The 14,180-nt window shown below is 45.2% G+C and overlaps 1 protein-coding gene and 1 pseudogene across 8 annotated transcripts in view; one reads left to right on the forward strand and one right to left on the reverse strand.

Annotated features, from left to right (window-relative positions):
* Window positions 1-14,180, forward strand: part of HHAT (hedgehog acyltransferase) — a 367,616-nt gene that overhangs the window by 233,888 nt on the left and 119,548 nt on the right. The gene's annotated exons all lie outside the window — the stretch shown is intronic.
* Window positions 4,213-12,274, reverse strand: LOC139037555 (large ribosomal subunit protein uL3-like; annotated as a pseudogene).

Raw genomic sequence — 14,180 nt, forward strand, 5'->3', positions numbered from 1 at the left:
GTCCTTTTTGTTTATCGCTGCATGCCTTATCTATGGTCACCCCTAGACACTGGTAAGTGCATGAATATGTAGAAGCATCCAGTCCCACCCCGTTTCCCACCTTTCCCCACTGGGATGCTGGGGGCTGCACCAACCTCCCCCTCCATCTTGCCAACACATGGTGCCCCTTCCTCTCATCACCTCCCTACCCCTGCAGATCCTTTCCTTCCACTTAGACACATGTAGACCATCCTGCGGGCCCAGAAGCAGTCCAGAGCCCGACATGGCAGCTCTGCTTCTGTGCCCACGTTATACTGATTGCAGTTTGGCTGATGTTGATTAGCTCTTTGAGTTGAAAACTGGAATTGAAGAGACCCAAGACTGTGAGATCTCACTTCATGTTATTTGCCCCCAAATAGCAACTCATTGACCACAGATTTTACCCCTAAACTGGCCAGTCACTCGCAAATGGGTATAATTTGTTCTAGGAGAGTAAGTATATCAGACTTACCATAATGCATTGCCACCAGAAAAACAGCTCAAAGTCCATGACCTCCTGCAGGCCCAGACAGGCATGCCATCTTTTTACCTGGGGAAGGGGGCAGCATCATGGCTGCAGGGGCAGGGGACCCGAATGCCCGTGAGGTTTCCTGTAAACTGTGCTGGTCGTCGCCCGCACTCAGTCCTTACCCCTGGGTGTGCTGAAGGAGTGTGGAGAAAGCCCAGTGACACCAAAGACTCTTAGATGACAGAGACCTCAGGAAGACAGGCTCTGTTTTCTTCGAAGTAGATAGTTCGTTGAAGGAATAAAGTGCATTGTGTTATTAACTGACACTTAGCAAATTGCTGGATAAATGATAAAGAAGATCTGTCTTATGAGTCAGGGACCGACCGGATCATTATAGTAAATACCCCTGCAAGTGTCAGAGTTTCCTTGGATGACAGATGAATCCCAAGTGAGCCAGCTTCCCACCCTGCCTTTACAACTGCACAGTCCCTGGTTCAGAGAGTTGAAAAGTTTTGTGATCTTGCCAGTGTAAAGATCATAACCCAGATCACATTTCTGAATGACTGTCTCCTGCTTTGGTAGAGAGAGGGTCGGTTATTTGTTGGCCGCTGTCAGAGAAGTGGGTGAGGTATTAGCTGATTTGGCCGATGTTGTTGATTAGCTCTTTGAGTTGAAAACTGGAATTGAAGAGACCCAAGACTGTGGGATCTCACTTCATGTTATGAAGTGAACAGGAGTTTTTGTCGGAGCAGACCAGGTGACACTGTCCCCGTGAGCTTTCAGACACATCTCCTAGGACGGCCAGAAGAGCAGTCTTCCTACTTGGCCTTCAACTGTGTCTCGGGCAAGTATTTACACTTCTCATGGACCTGAGTCTGCAAGGATTTTTTTCTTCAGCTTAGGAGATGACAGTGGTTGATTCCACTTTGTATTTGGGGGTAATAATTCATCAGGGGCTTCCTTGGTGGCTCAGTCGGTAAAGAATCTGCCTGCAATGCAGGAGATCTGGGTTTAATCCTGGATCGGGAAGGTCCCCTGGAAAAGGAAATGGCAACCCACTCCAGTATTCTTGCCTGGAGAACCCCCATGGACAGAGGAGCCTGGTGGGCTGCAGTCCAGGGGGTTGCAAAGAGTCGGACATGACTGAGCGACTAAGCACGGTAATATTACAGAAAGAATCAAGGTAATGGGAACTTTAGCTGAAGGCTGATGACCTTATTTTGCAGAATGCTTGCTATAGTCAGAGTTCTCCTGCCTGCATGACCCTGCATTTATTTCTCTTTTTCCTTTATTTGAACACAAAGGATGCGTTTGTCTCAAAGGTCAGACATTTGCCCCTGCCAGGACTTGTCTTTGGGTCTGTGTATCTCTTTCTATTGGCTTGAGTGGTTTGTAATGTTTAGTGATTCTGGTGGGCGAATTGCTAGGAAAAAAGAATAGGGAAGGGAGAGAGAGCTGTCTGGCATTAGGAAAAGGAATTAGTAATTTTTCTTGCTGCTTCTGATTAGTTTTGAGGTATTCCCGGTTGAAAGGTCTTACATGTTTTGGCAAAGTGAGGAGGGAAAGTACTTTCTTTTCTGTGTGGCTGAACAATATCTGCTCTTTTCTTCATAGCTGCAGAGCAGCTCTGTAGGGAAGAGATTCTTTGCAGGATTAGATGTCTATAGGTTGGGGTCAGATGGTTGGTATGTGGTTTATTAGGATATCCTTAGGAAAGATGCCCAAAGAAATTGAAATGGAAGGCTATGTTCTGTCTTGGCCTCACATTAGTTGCAAGGATGAGAAGTATATAAATAAGATACTTCCTGGGCTGGAAGTAGTCAGGAGCCTGCCTCTGTAAAGTTTCTGTTTGTTTCATAAGGATGTCTGGTAGTAACTCATGAATGGGATAACATCTAACTTGGAAGACTCCTCTTCAACCAGTTCATTGTTAGTCAGTTGATAGAAATCCACCTGCAATGTAGATCATCTGGATTCGATCCTTGGGTCAGGAAGATCCCCTGAGAAGGGAATGGCTACTCACTCCAGTATTCTTGCCTGGAGAGTTCCATAGACAGGAAGCTTGTCCATGGGCTGTAGTCCATGGGGTTGCAAAGAGTTGGACATAACTGAGCAACTAACACTTCCACTTTCAGTTGATAGGAATTTTCTGAGCATTTGCTGTGTGCTTTGCACTCAAATGGATGTCATAGGGAATAAAGACTTAGAGGCATGATTTGTGTGCCCAAGAAGTGCACAAATCCTTGTTCAAGATACAGATTAGCATATAGGAAAGAGTAATGATGGACTTCCCTCATGGTCCAGTGGTTAGGATTCTGCACTTCCATTGCCGGAGGTTCAGGTTCAATCCTTGGTCAAGAAACTAAGATCCCACAAACTGGACAGCATGGCACAAAAAAAAAAAATTGCCAGGAAAGAGTAGTTCATAACACTGTGTCATCCATGCCTGCATGCTAAATCACTTTAGTCGTGTCTGACTCTTCGTGACCCCATGGAGCCCACTGGGTTCCTCTATCCATGGGATTTTCCAGGAAAGAATCCTGGAGTGGGTTGCCATACCCTTCTCCAGGGGATCTTCCTGACTCAGGGATTGAACCCATGTCTCCTGCGGCACCTGCATTGTAGGCAGATTATTTAACCACTGAGCTACCAGGGAAGCCCCGTGTTTCTATATGCGATTCTAAATTATGTCATCAGACTAAGTCTTGCTTTATTTTTTCACACAGTATTATTAATTTTGTTAATAAAAGTGTAATAAAAATTATAATGGATCAAAGTATATCACCTATTCATTTGTTTACCTTTTTAAGTGTCCCCCACAAGAATCCTTCATAAGAGCAGAGGCCCTGTCTCTTCTTTCACGATTTTAGATAAACAATTTAATCTCTGTCTGCTTGGACCATATTCGGCACTCAGTAAATTATCTGTTGAAACAAAGGAGTGGACCCTAAGTGCTAGAGGACAGGTTTGCCAGGAAAGGTCGATGTGAAGCAGGATTTAGTAATAGGTCTAATCTTTGCTTTCATTGAACACATAGTACTCTGCATCCACTGTACATAGCTTTTAGCTCACTTTGCAGAGTTAATGCTGATGTTTGGAATAGTAGAGCTGGGGATTTGTATCCAGGCCTTTCTGGCTCCTAAACCCCCATCTTCCTGCTACATGATGCTGCCATCCACAAAAATGGCCACGTCTTCCCTCCTGCCCCTCGAAGGTCCGGGAGACCACAGGTCAGAGACAGAGATGTGCTCAACCAGGATTTAAGTTGATAGGCATGCTGTGCTGGCTGCTCTGCCGTGCCTTACGCAGACGCCGTTCCTTCTTTTGACCTTTTGGTCATTTTGCTACCGAAAAAAATTAAGATTTTTTTTTTTAATAAAGTTGAAACAATGTGTTCCAGACTCCATAGCTTATTATCTGAGAAATTATAGCATTTCTCCCCAGAAATATTTCTAATGAGGCCAAGAACCTGGTTAGTCTGAAATAATTTGGGTAGTGGTCAGGAGAGCTAGGGCTTTGGTCCGCTGTGACATTAGAAGGTCCCACAAGGCTGTTTGGTGGGACCCAATGTTTGTTTCTTCTGGTTTGACCACCTCATAGCTCTGTAAAATGTTCCTGTCCTTTCCTGTCTCATGAACCTTAAAATCATGTGAAAATGGGGTGTTGAGTCCTCCAGTTTCTCTCTGGCACCATTCTAGGAACCAAGCCCCACCTTTGAACTGGTATTTAGTTCTTTTTTTTTTTCCACTGGAAAATAATTTTATTGAGATTCTACCAGCTGTACAATCTGTTCTATTAGGCCCCTTCTTCCTTGGCAATTTGGTCCTTCTTAAGTGGTCCCATAAAGCCTTTCTTCTCCTCCACAGTCTGGAAGCGACCGTGACCAAATTTGGAGGTGGTGTCAATGAATTTGAGGTCGATCTCCTCCAGGGCCTGCCGTGTGGTCTGCACCAGCAAGGACTTGCTCAGAGTGAGCACTCGCTTCTTGGTTCCCACCACACAGCCTTTGAGCATGACAAAGTCATTGGTCACCTCACCGTAGTGGACAAAGCCGCCCAGAGGGTTGATGCTCTTGTCAGACAGATCGTAATCAGTAGAGGCATTGTTCTTGATCAGTTTGCCGTCCTTGATGAGGTAGCCCTGACCAATCTTGTAGATCTTCTTGTTGATCTCAATGCGGTGATGGTAGCCTTTCTGCCCAGCCCGAGCCCAGAGAAGGCCACCCGGGCGGGATGCTGCGCCCCAATACAGGCAACCTTGCGCAGCCCTCTGTGGGTCTTACGGGGCAGCTTCTTGGTGAGCTACCGGCTGGTGACACCTTTGTAGCCTTCGCCCTTGGTCACCCCAATGACATCAATCATCTCATCCTGGCCAAGTACTTGGTTTACAGGGACCTGCTGCTCAAGCCTCTCTCGGGCCTAGTCCAGTTTTTCAGCCACAGTGCCTCCATTCACCTGGATCTCCATGAGGTGGGCCTTCTTCTGGCGCAGAGGAAGCAGGTGCATCTGGCTGTGGGCAATGACACGGATGACCTAACAGTACTTCTTCATGCTGCTGAAGTCCCTCTCCAGTTGCTTCTTGCCATCTACGTCCTGCCACTTCTTGCAGTATTTGGTGAAGGCCTTCTTCTTAGATTTATGCCAGTTCTTGTAGAAGCGCCTTTTGTACTTGTCACTGATATGCTCAGCAAAGATGGTCTTAAAGGTCCGGAGGCCTCGGGGTGTTTCCACGTAGCCCACGATGCCCACAATCACCATGGGTGGAGTCTCCACGATGGTCACAGCCTCCACAACTTCCTTCTTGTTCACCTTGGACCCTGGCCTATCGACCTCCCTCACAATGTGGGTCATGCCAGCCTTGTAGCCGAGGAAGGCGGTGAGGTGCACGGGCTTGGAAGAGTCACCCTTGGGGAAGCGCTTCACCTTCCTGCGGTGCCAGCTGCTGTGCTTCCAAGGCAGGAAGCCCAGGGACCCGTGCCTGGGAGCGAGAACTTCCTGTGAGACATCCTCCCATCGGAAGCTGCCGGTAGAGCTGGTATTTAGTTCTTGAAGATTAAATATAAAGTGAAGTCGCTCAGTCGTGTCTGACTCTTTGCGACCCCATGGACTGTAGCCTACCAGGCTCCTCCGTCCACGGGATTCTCCAGGCAAGAATACTGGAGTGGGTTGCCATTTCCGAAGATTAAATATAGTTCTTGCTTATTCTCTTTTAGAAATGTGAACAAAGAAGAAAAAGGTGAGAGTGTATCTGACATCTTGCCTCTCTCATATGTCGTATCATATCATAGCTGTCTCTTGCCTCTCTCATACTTTGTTGGTTTCCCCCAAATGGGATTATTCTGAGACATGTTTGTGGTGCAGAATACTTAACTATAGTTTAGAAAGAGCCAGTGGCAAGGGGACAGTGGTGGCATCATCAGGTAGCATGAGCAGAGGGCAGCATGGTGGATCCACTTTCTCCTTTTTCTTTTTGGTTTTGAAGGCTTGCAGATTAAGATATGCTAAACTGTGAGCCATACTGACTGTGGAGTTGGACGGAAGCTATCTCAGCCCACTCAGGCTCCTGCAGCAGCATACTATAGGCTGGGTGGATTGTAAACAGCAGAAACTGATTTCTCCCAGGTCTGGAGGCTGGAAGTCTAAGATTTAGGTGGTGCCAGCAGGTTCAGGTGGGGGCCCCTTAAAATTTCAGATTTCTGGCTTCTTACTGTGTCCTTGCTTGGTGGAAAGGGCAAAAGAGCTTCCCATTCCTGAGGGCTCCACCCTCATCAGCTAATCACCTCCCAAATACCACCTCCTAATACCATCACATTGGGGATTAGGATTCAACATATGAATTTAGGGAAGAGAGAAATCAGTCCATTGCAGAAGTTAAGGATTACTGAGGGCAGATTCTCTACAGGATTCTTTCATATAGCTTTTCTCAAAGAAAGAATTGAGAGAAATATGGTGACATGGCCACCTCCTTTCCTAGTTTAAATACAGACTCACTTGCCAGCCTCTAGTCCCCAGGTAATTTCTTTCCTGATCTATGCTCTTTTGAATTTTGTTATGGCCTCTGGGTGATCATGGGCTACTTTGGGGGGCAGAGGGACAATTGGTTTAGTCATAAAGAGTTTATAGGATTAAAAGACTAAGAAATGCTTAAAAGTAAGACTGTTCATGATTTTGAAATATGAGCGAGGCACTTAATCATTCTGTACTCATCTCGCATACATTTTGTGTAAATGAGTTATAGGTGAAGCAGTTGAGCTATGAGTTAACACGGTATGGTGACAAGATGTCAGTTTCAGAGATAGTTCTGAGTCCAACTCTAAACTCACTGGGTGGTCTTCCTCATCTGGAAAATGGGAAGTTTTTAACTAACCTGATAGGCTTCAATGTGGCAAGTGCCCAGCCAGGTGGCTGGCATATGGAAGGTGCTGGATGAATATTCGTTCTTACCCCTCTTTCAGAGCTATCCACACTGTCTTACCCTACTGTCTCATTCAATGTTTGTTTTGTCTGTCAGTCAGGTTGTCAGTTCCATGGGGGTAGGGATTGTGTCTCTAGCGTGCTTTTATTTCTCATTGTGTGCAGTACAATGCCTGATACCCAAAAGCCACTTAATAAATCCTTAATGAAGGTTCACTTACAGACGGTGGAACGAGAGCTCTCTGGTACTGTGACATTTTCATGGAGACACTGTTGTAGCGTGTATGTCTCAAGCGCTTAGCCCAGTGCCTGGTGCATAGAGGGTGCCCAAAGTGGGGGATGAATGCATGAATGAGGCAGAGATGAACTGAATATGGTGAAGCTCATCATATTAAATCAGCCACTACAGAGCACAGGCATTGCAGGGACTAATGAAGCCTAATTACAGGATTACAGCTCACAAATATCATGCCATAAGCTAGTTCAATTTTAGGTAGCTATTGAACGCTTAGGAGATTGGGAATTTACTGCTATTTCTAGAACACCCTTTAGTGTACAATATACTAGCCATACAAATCATGTAAACACTAATTAGAGAGGGTACTTGGCAATAATGTGTGTTTTTTCTAATATGAATTGTTGATGTTTGGGACTCCCACTTACCAGCTCATTAAGGAATGTAATGCTCATAAGGAAGAGTGCTTTGTAGAAGTTCTTTTGAATCTGATCACAAAGGATGAAGAGAGTGGGGGTGGGTGTAGAATTCTGAAGTTGATGTGGATGTGATGACATTAATTCTTTGGACAAGGAGCAGGCTGCTTTGTTTTCTCTTTAGTGTCGTCTTCTCAGATATGTGCTCCTTGTCACCACCGCCATCAGACATCTGTTGGGCGCTTGCTGTATGCCCAACACTGTTCTGAGCTCTTCGCTCTCCAGTTCCAGTTCATTTTTATGACATGTCTACATAAAGTGGGTTTTATTACCTTCATTCTACCAGTCAGGACCCTGAGACTCAGAGCCTCACAACTATTAAGATTGTTAAAAAAGTTTAAATCATCATAACTGGACACAAACACATCTTTATTAATCAAAATAGGAACCATTACAATCAACACATTTTTGCCAGTAAGAAATAAGTTTATTGCTCTGGCATGAAAATCTGTGCCTTGGGATTCAATGAACTCTTGGAAAGCATTTTCTGCCTCCTGGTTGTGGAAGCATTTTGCCTGCCATAAGTTGCTGAGATGCTTGAAGCAGTGGTAGTTGGCTGGCAGGAGGTCAGGTGATTATGGCAGATGAGGCAAAACTTCATAGACCAATTTGTTCAACTTCTGAAGCACTGCTTGTGTGACATGTGGTCGGGCGTTGTCGTGGAGAAGAGTTGGGCCTGTTCTGCTGACCAGCGCTGGTGGGAGGCATTGCCGTTTTTGGTACACCTCATCAATTTGCTGAGCATACTTCTCAGAGGTAATGGTCTGGCCAGGATTCAGAAAGCTGTAGTGGATCAGAGCAGCAGCAGACCACCAAACAGGGACCATCACCTTTTTTGGTGCAAGTTTGGCTTTGGGAAGTGCTTTGGGACTTCTTGGTCCAGCCACTGAGCTGGTCATTACCAGTTGTATGCAATCCATTTTTCACCGTACATCGCAATCTGATTGAGACATGGTTTGTTGTTGTTGAGTAGAATAAGAGAAGACGACAGTTTAAAATGACCATTTTTTTTATTTGCAGTCACTTTATGAGGCACCCACTTATTGAGCTTTTTCACCTTTCCAATTTGCTTCAAATGCCAGATGAACATAGGATGGTCTATGTTGAGTTCTTTGGCAACTTCTGTAGTTGTAAGAGGATCAGCTCCAGTGATTGCTCTCAGTTGGTCATTGTCAACTTCCAATGGCCAAGCGCTGCGCTCCTCATCTTCAAGGCTCTCATCTCCTTTGCAAAACTTCTTGAACCACCACTGCACTGTATGTTCCTTAGCAGTTCCTGGGCCAAATGTGTTGTTGATGTTGTGAGTTGTCTCTGCTGCTTTACAACCCATTTTGAACTTGAGTAGGAAAATCATTGAATTTGCTTTTGTGTAACATCATTTCTGTAATCTAAAATAAATATAAAATACACAGCTATTCTGTAATTTAAAATAAATATAAAATACACAGCAACTAATCAGTCATTAGTGAAAAACATAAAGCGAGAAATGCACATTAAATTGATGTACAACATTACCACATTTATTTAAGAGTATATTCCAATCAGCTAAGTTCGACAATGCAAAACCGCAATTACTTTTGCACCAATGGAATAGTAAGTGAAGGTGGGATTAGAAGCCAGGGGAGGAGCCATGCTTTCAACCACTGTACTTTAAGGCCTCTCCTTATTTCACTGCTCTGGGATCAGGTAATTCTGCCTGTGGGGAGCTTCTAGAGGGGATAAGGATGTCTCCTGGGCTTTTAGGGGTATAGATACAAGTAACAGACTGGGTCTCAACACTTTGGCATTCAAGTGTACTAAAGAAAATGAAGCAATTGAAAACTTGTGTAGTTATAAACACTTAAGAATAGCAGAAAAACTGTGAAGTCAGGGGTTGTCCTTTGGGTTTGGCAGCTGAATGATTTAATCTGGGAAGGATCTGAAAAGTGAGGCTGGGGTGGGTGGGTGAGTGGAAAGCAGTTTCTGAGAGAGTGGGTGGGCAGAGTTCTTCAGCTCTGCAGAGAGGGAAATGCAGGGAGCGCTTCTTCCGGGTCACCTCCCGAGGGTGTCTGTGGCCAGTGGCTGCCGGACACTGACGGCGGCAGCGGGGGGCCTCTTCTCGCCCTGCAGTAGTGCATTGCGGCTGCTGCACGACAGATCCAGCTCTCAGCAAAGTCGTGAAGGAGCGAGTTTGGTCTTGGTGCTTCTCTGTCTTTTTCCCTTAACCCTTCTTTCTTCTTCTCTTTGCTCTCACGTGGGTCTTGACCTGTGCAAAAAGTCATTTCCCCAGCAGTACCCCTCACCAGAGCCCTCCCCATTTCCCTTGCCGTTGATGAGTATAGCAGAGCATCGTCTGTGTATCATCATCTCTGTGTACCTGTTCTACGTGGGGCTGGCTAGCTGACTGTGATAGATGAACCCACAGTCACTGATAGTTTTGTCAATGAGCCAGTGCAGCCCCTTCCCCCCAGCTTTGCATGAGCGCATAGAGGTCTGGGGAGAGAGCCCCCCGAGAAGTTGCTGACATGCTCAGAATGAGGCAGAGTGAGAAGCCTGCAATGGAGACGGAGAAACAATGGCTCTGGGTGTAAAAGGAAAATGGAGAGTGGTTTCATTGGAGCCAAGGGAGGAAAGAATGTGAGTAAGGAAGGTGAAAACGCAGAAGGATGCTGTGATAGATTAGGTCAATTGAGCAGTTTCCTAAAGTGGTACATATGAGTATTTATGGAAAAATGTCAGAGGACATAGACAAAAAGGTCATTGGTGGTGGTTTTGGGATTTTTTTTATGTATCTCTTTCCAAATTTTCTATTATAAATATCAGTAAAACTATCAAAAGAGGAAAATGGAAGGCATAAGCAATGCCAAATGTAACAGACAACTAAGAGAAAGATGTAAATATATCCATTGGCTTTGGCAATCTGGAGGCTGTTAATGACCTTGACAGAAGTTGTCTGAATGGAATCTGGAGGGATAGTCCGATTGCTACCAGTTCAGGAGCAATTGGGAGGGGAGGGCTGTAGACTGTTCTTTCAAGGATTTTGAAATACTTGAGTGTGAAAAATAGTAGTTGGGATCAAAAGTGAAAAAGTAGACATCGTGGGGGAAAAGAAAGGTGTTTATAAAATACCAAGGATTGGAATATGTCTTCGTGCTAAGGAGAGAAGCAGTTCCATCAAGCTGATAAGGATACAGGGTGACTGATGGAGCATGGTACCCTGGGAGGCAGAAGGGTATAGAACCAAAGAGCAGAGTTAGCCTCAGTCATGGAAAGGACATCTCTTAACTGTGGATGGATGAATGGATAGGTACCAGCAGAGATCGGAGTGTGTGTGGTTAGAATAGGGCACTCTTATATGATGGTCCTGACTTTCTCAGAGACATAGTAGGTTCAGGCTGGTATGAGATAAGGCTGGCTCAGAGTGAATGTCACAGTGGGCTTCATCATTACAGTAGGTTAGATGTAAGCTCTACGGGGGCAGTTTTCTGTGGCACATTCCTGAATGCCGCCTCTGCTAATCATAGAACCTGGAATATAGTAAGTTTTGGTGGTGTTATTTACTCACTAAGTTGTGTCCAACTCTTTTACGATCACATGGACTGTAGCCCACCAGGGTCCACTGTCCCTGGTATTCTCCAGGCCAGAATGCTAGAATGGGTAGCTGTTCCCTCCTCCAGGGGATCTTCCCAACCCAGGGATGGAACCCATGTCTTCTGCCTTGCAGCTGGATTCTTTACCACCGTACCACCTGGGAAGCCCAATGTAATAAATACTTAGATTATATTTGCTGATGCTATGAATATATGATTAGAAAAAATGTGGTATTCCCACTCAAGTTCTTCATGACTCAGGTCATTCCATGCAGTCTTTTCCGATATCACAGTCCCAGGGGGAACACAGACAAATGGGAAACTGTCTCAAAAAAGGGAAACTACAATTTGGGACTGGGTGTAAAAGAATGAATAAAGAAACTGAGGATACGTTGTGTCCAAAGTAAAGCCTTTGGAAAGAGATGAGAACCGTCATCAGGTGTTGTGACAGACTGCCGGTTGAAGACCGGGTACCCACGTTCCGTATTACTTCCGAGAGGAGAACCGTGGTCAACAGTGAGAAGTATAGAGAAGCACGCTCTCTTAAGTTGTCCTAAAAGGGCGGAAAAGACTGTTTCAAAAAGCCGTGACTTCTCAGTCACTGAGAGTGTTGAGGTGCAGGCAGATGGTTTCTGGTTGTGGGTACTGTTCGGGGGTCCATACACAGACCTCTCAGATCCTTCTGGTTTCCAGGGTCCTTTGTGCTAACAAGAGGGTAGCAGATTTATTGAGTAGGGGTGCATGGGATTTTTGTCATCTCGTCGTGATTTGGACGCTTTTCTAGAACTGTCATGCTTTGCAGCAGCAAAGATAATTTAGGTTCACAGAAATGACTCTGAGGCACTAAAAAATGCAGAGGTGACATCTAAATCAAATGAAATACTGTAGATCGCCCTGAACCTAGTGATTGACACCTATTAGGGACTCAGTAGATAGTTAAGAGGTATTAGATTAAATACTATCTATCTATCTAATGTTACGCTTACAGGTTATTTATACCTCATATCCATAGTTATCGTGGGGAAACCACTTTGATCCATTGAAAAGAGCATGCATTTTGGAAGCCCATCTGAATCTCCTTACCTCTCCTCCATTAGCCGTGTTCCTTTTCATCTTTCAGACAGCTCAGATTGATCCCCTGTGCTTTTCACCAGTTGGTCCCCACTTGAGAAGGAGCCTGAGGAGCAAAATCCCATTCTGACAGTCTACATCTTTCTCCAGTGCTTGGGATGTGACTTTTTCCCAGGATGGATGATCATGTTAATATCCAGTTCCACGACTGACATCTTTGGACTTCTTAGGACTTTTTTGTATGAATGGTGGCAGTTTTAATCTACAGAAGACTCTGGATTTTGTGACACATGTTGGGTGTTATCCTTAGACTGTCTCTGTGAGATGCCAGCTCTTAAAATCCTAACCTCTCAGTGCACGCTCAAGACTTCCTTCAATTACCGTAGCGTCTTTTGAATAAGCAGCATTGTCTGGACGTCATCCGGGCAGCTCTCGCTGCATTAAGGGGAACATCCTTGTGGGGCATAGTTTCCCGGGCATGGGATGATATTCCCGCTTTGTTTCCGTCAGTGTTGCACTGGCGTGGCTTTGCCGGATGCTGCTGCGGGTTTATTGTCATTCCTGCCTAGACTCAAGCATTCTGTTTTCCCTCCCAGTGGCCAAACTTAAAAGATATCATGTCTGGTAAGGGATGGTGGCTCATAATCATGATAAATGAGAGGCAGCTGAAACAGTTCTGTCAAAGCTGATTTGTCAGAGTGCTGATTTCAGTCCAGTGAGGGAGCATGAGGGAGCAGCCTCTTTATTACCACCGGCAGCCATTTCTCTTTGATTCTTTTTAAAACAGCACTTTGGCTCCTGAGACCTTTATTTTTCTTCCTCCTGGGAACAGTCTTCAGTGGCAATGTTTTTGATAGGGGTGCCTGTAGACCTGTTGGCATTTTCTCCTATTTCTCTCCCTTTCTAGGCATTGGATCCCATGTATGGCCACCTCTGCTCAACATTTTATTACCAATGGCTGCTACTTGTTAAGAAAATTCAGAGTGCATAGGTTTGCATTGACAAAGCAGATATATTGTGAGGTAGGGGGTGGTGGTGGTGGAAATTTTCTCTTAGGAAAGGATTTGTCACCTTGAGTCCAGATTCACTGCAGGTTTCCTCCCTGTGCATTTTGTGTTAATTACTAAGTTAGCTTCATGGCAGCAAAGGGGTGGGGAAGTAGGAATCTCAGAGCATAAGCTATGGTTTTAGGAGCTCTACGTCCTGAAAATCCATGAGAGAAGATAGATCTTTCTGTTTTAGCAGAGAACAGTAGCAAAACAGCACACTGTTGTAATTGGTTATAACCCTTCAAGAACATTCGTGCCTATGTCCCAAATGCTTCAAACTATAATACACGTACCTCACCCCTAGGGGTCCCCTAGCCCTGGGACTTTTACCAGTTGTAAATCAAGGCCTAGAAAAAAGACCCTCACTGAAATCTGTGACCCTGGCCTCCCCATCCACCTTCCACTCTCCTCTGCGCTCTGAGGCAGTGTGTGTGTTTGTGTGTGCGCCCATTCACTCATGTCCAACAGTGACCTCCTCACTACTTTTCTTGTGGCCAAAATACACACTTCACTTGGAAGTGATATTCGTGGCAGAGGAAGCAATTTTGTTAGCAAAGTTAAACCAAGCGATCTAGCCAAAGCCACACTCCCGTTGGTCTCATGAACGCCCTCCCCTCACACGCATTTAGTACCGATGAGCGTGTCCAGGGTTTCATTTGAGGCTTTTAAAGTTAATATCACAAACCTTAAACCTCCCAATTTGGGTGCTTTAATATTAAAAACATTTAACACACTGAAGTTTTGCTCTTTGGTTAAATCCCTTTTTTCTTCTGGGTAGTTCCAGCAACTTCCTGGGGAAGTTCAAGTTGGTGTGTGTCCACCTCTTGGGCCGCTCGCTTAGGGGCCCCTGTGGTTAGTGTCTGTGATTTAGTCTGACTTT

This window comes from Odocoileus virginianus, chromosome 11 (assembly GCF_023699985.2).
Source record: "Odocoileus virginianus isolate 20LAN1187 ecotype Illinois chromosome 11, Ovbor_1.2, whole genome shotgun sequence".
Lineage (NCBI taxonomy): Eukaryota > Metazoa > Chordata > Mammalia > Artiodactyla > Cervidae > Odocoileus > Odocoileus virginianus.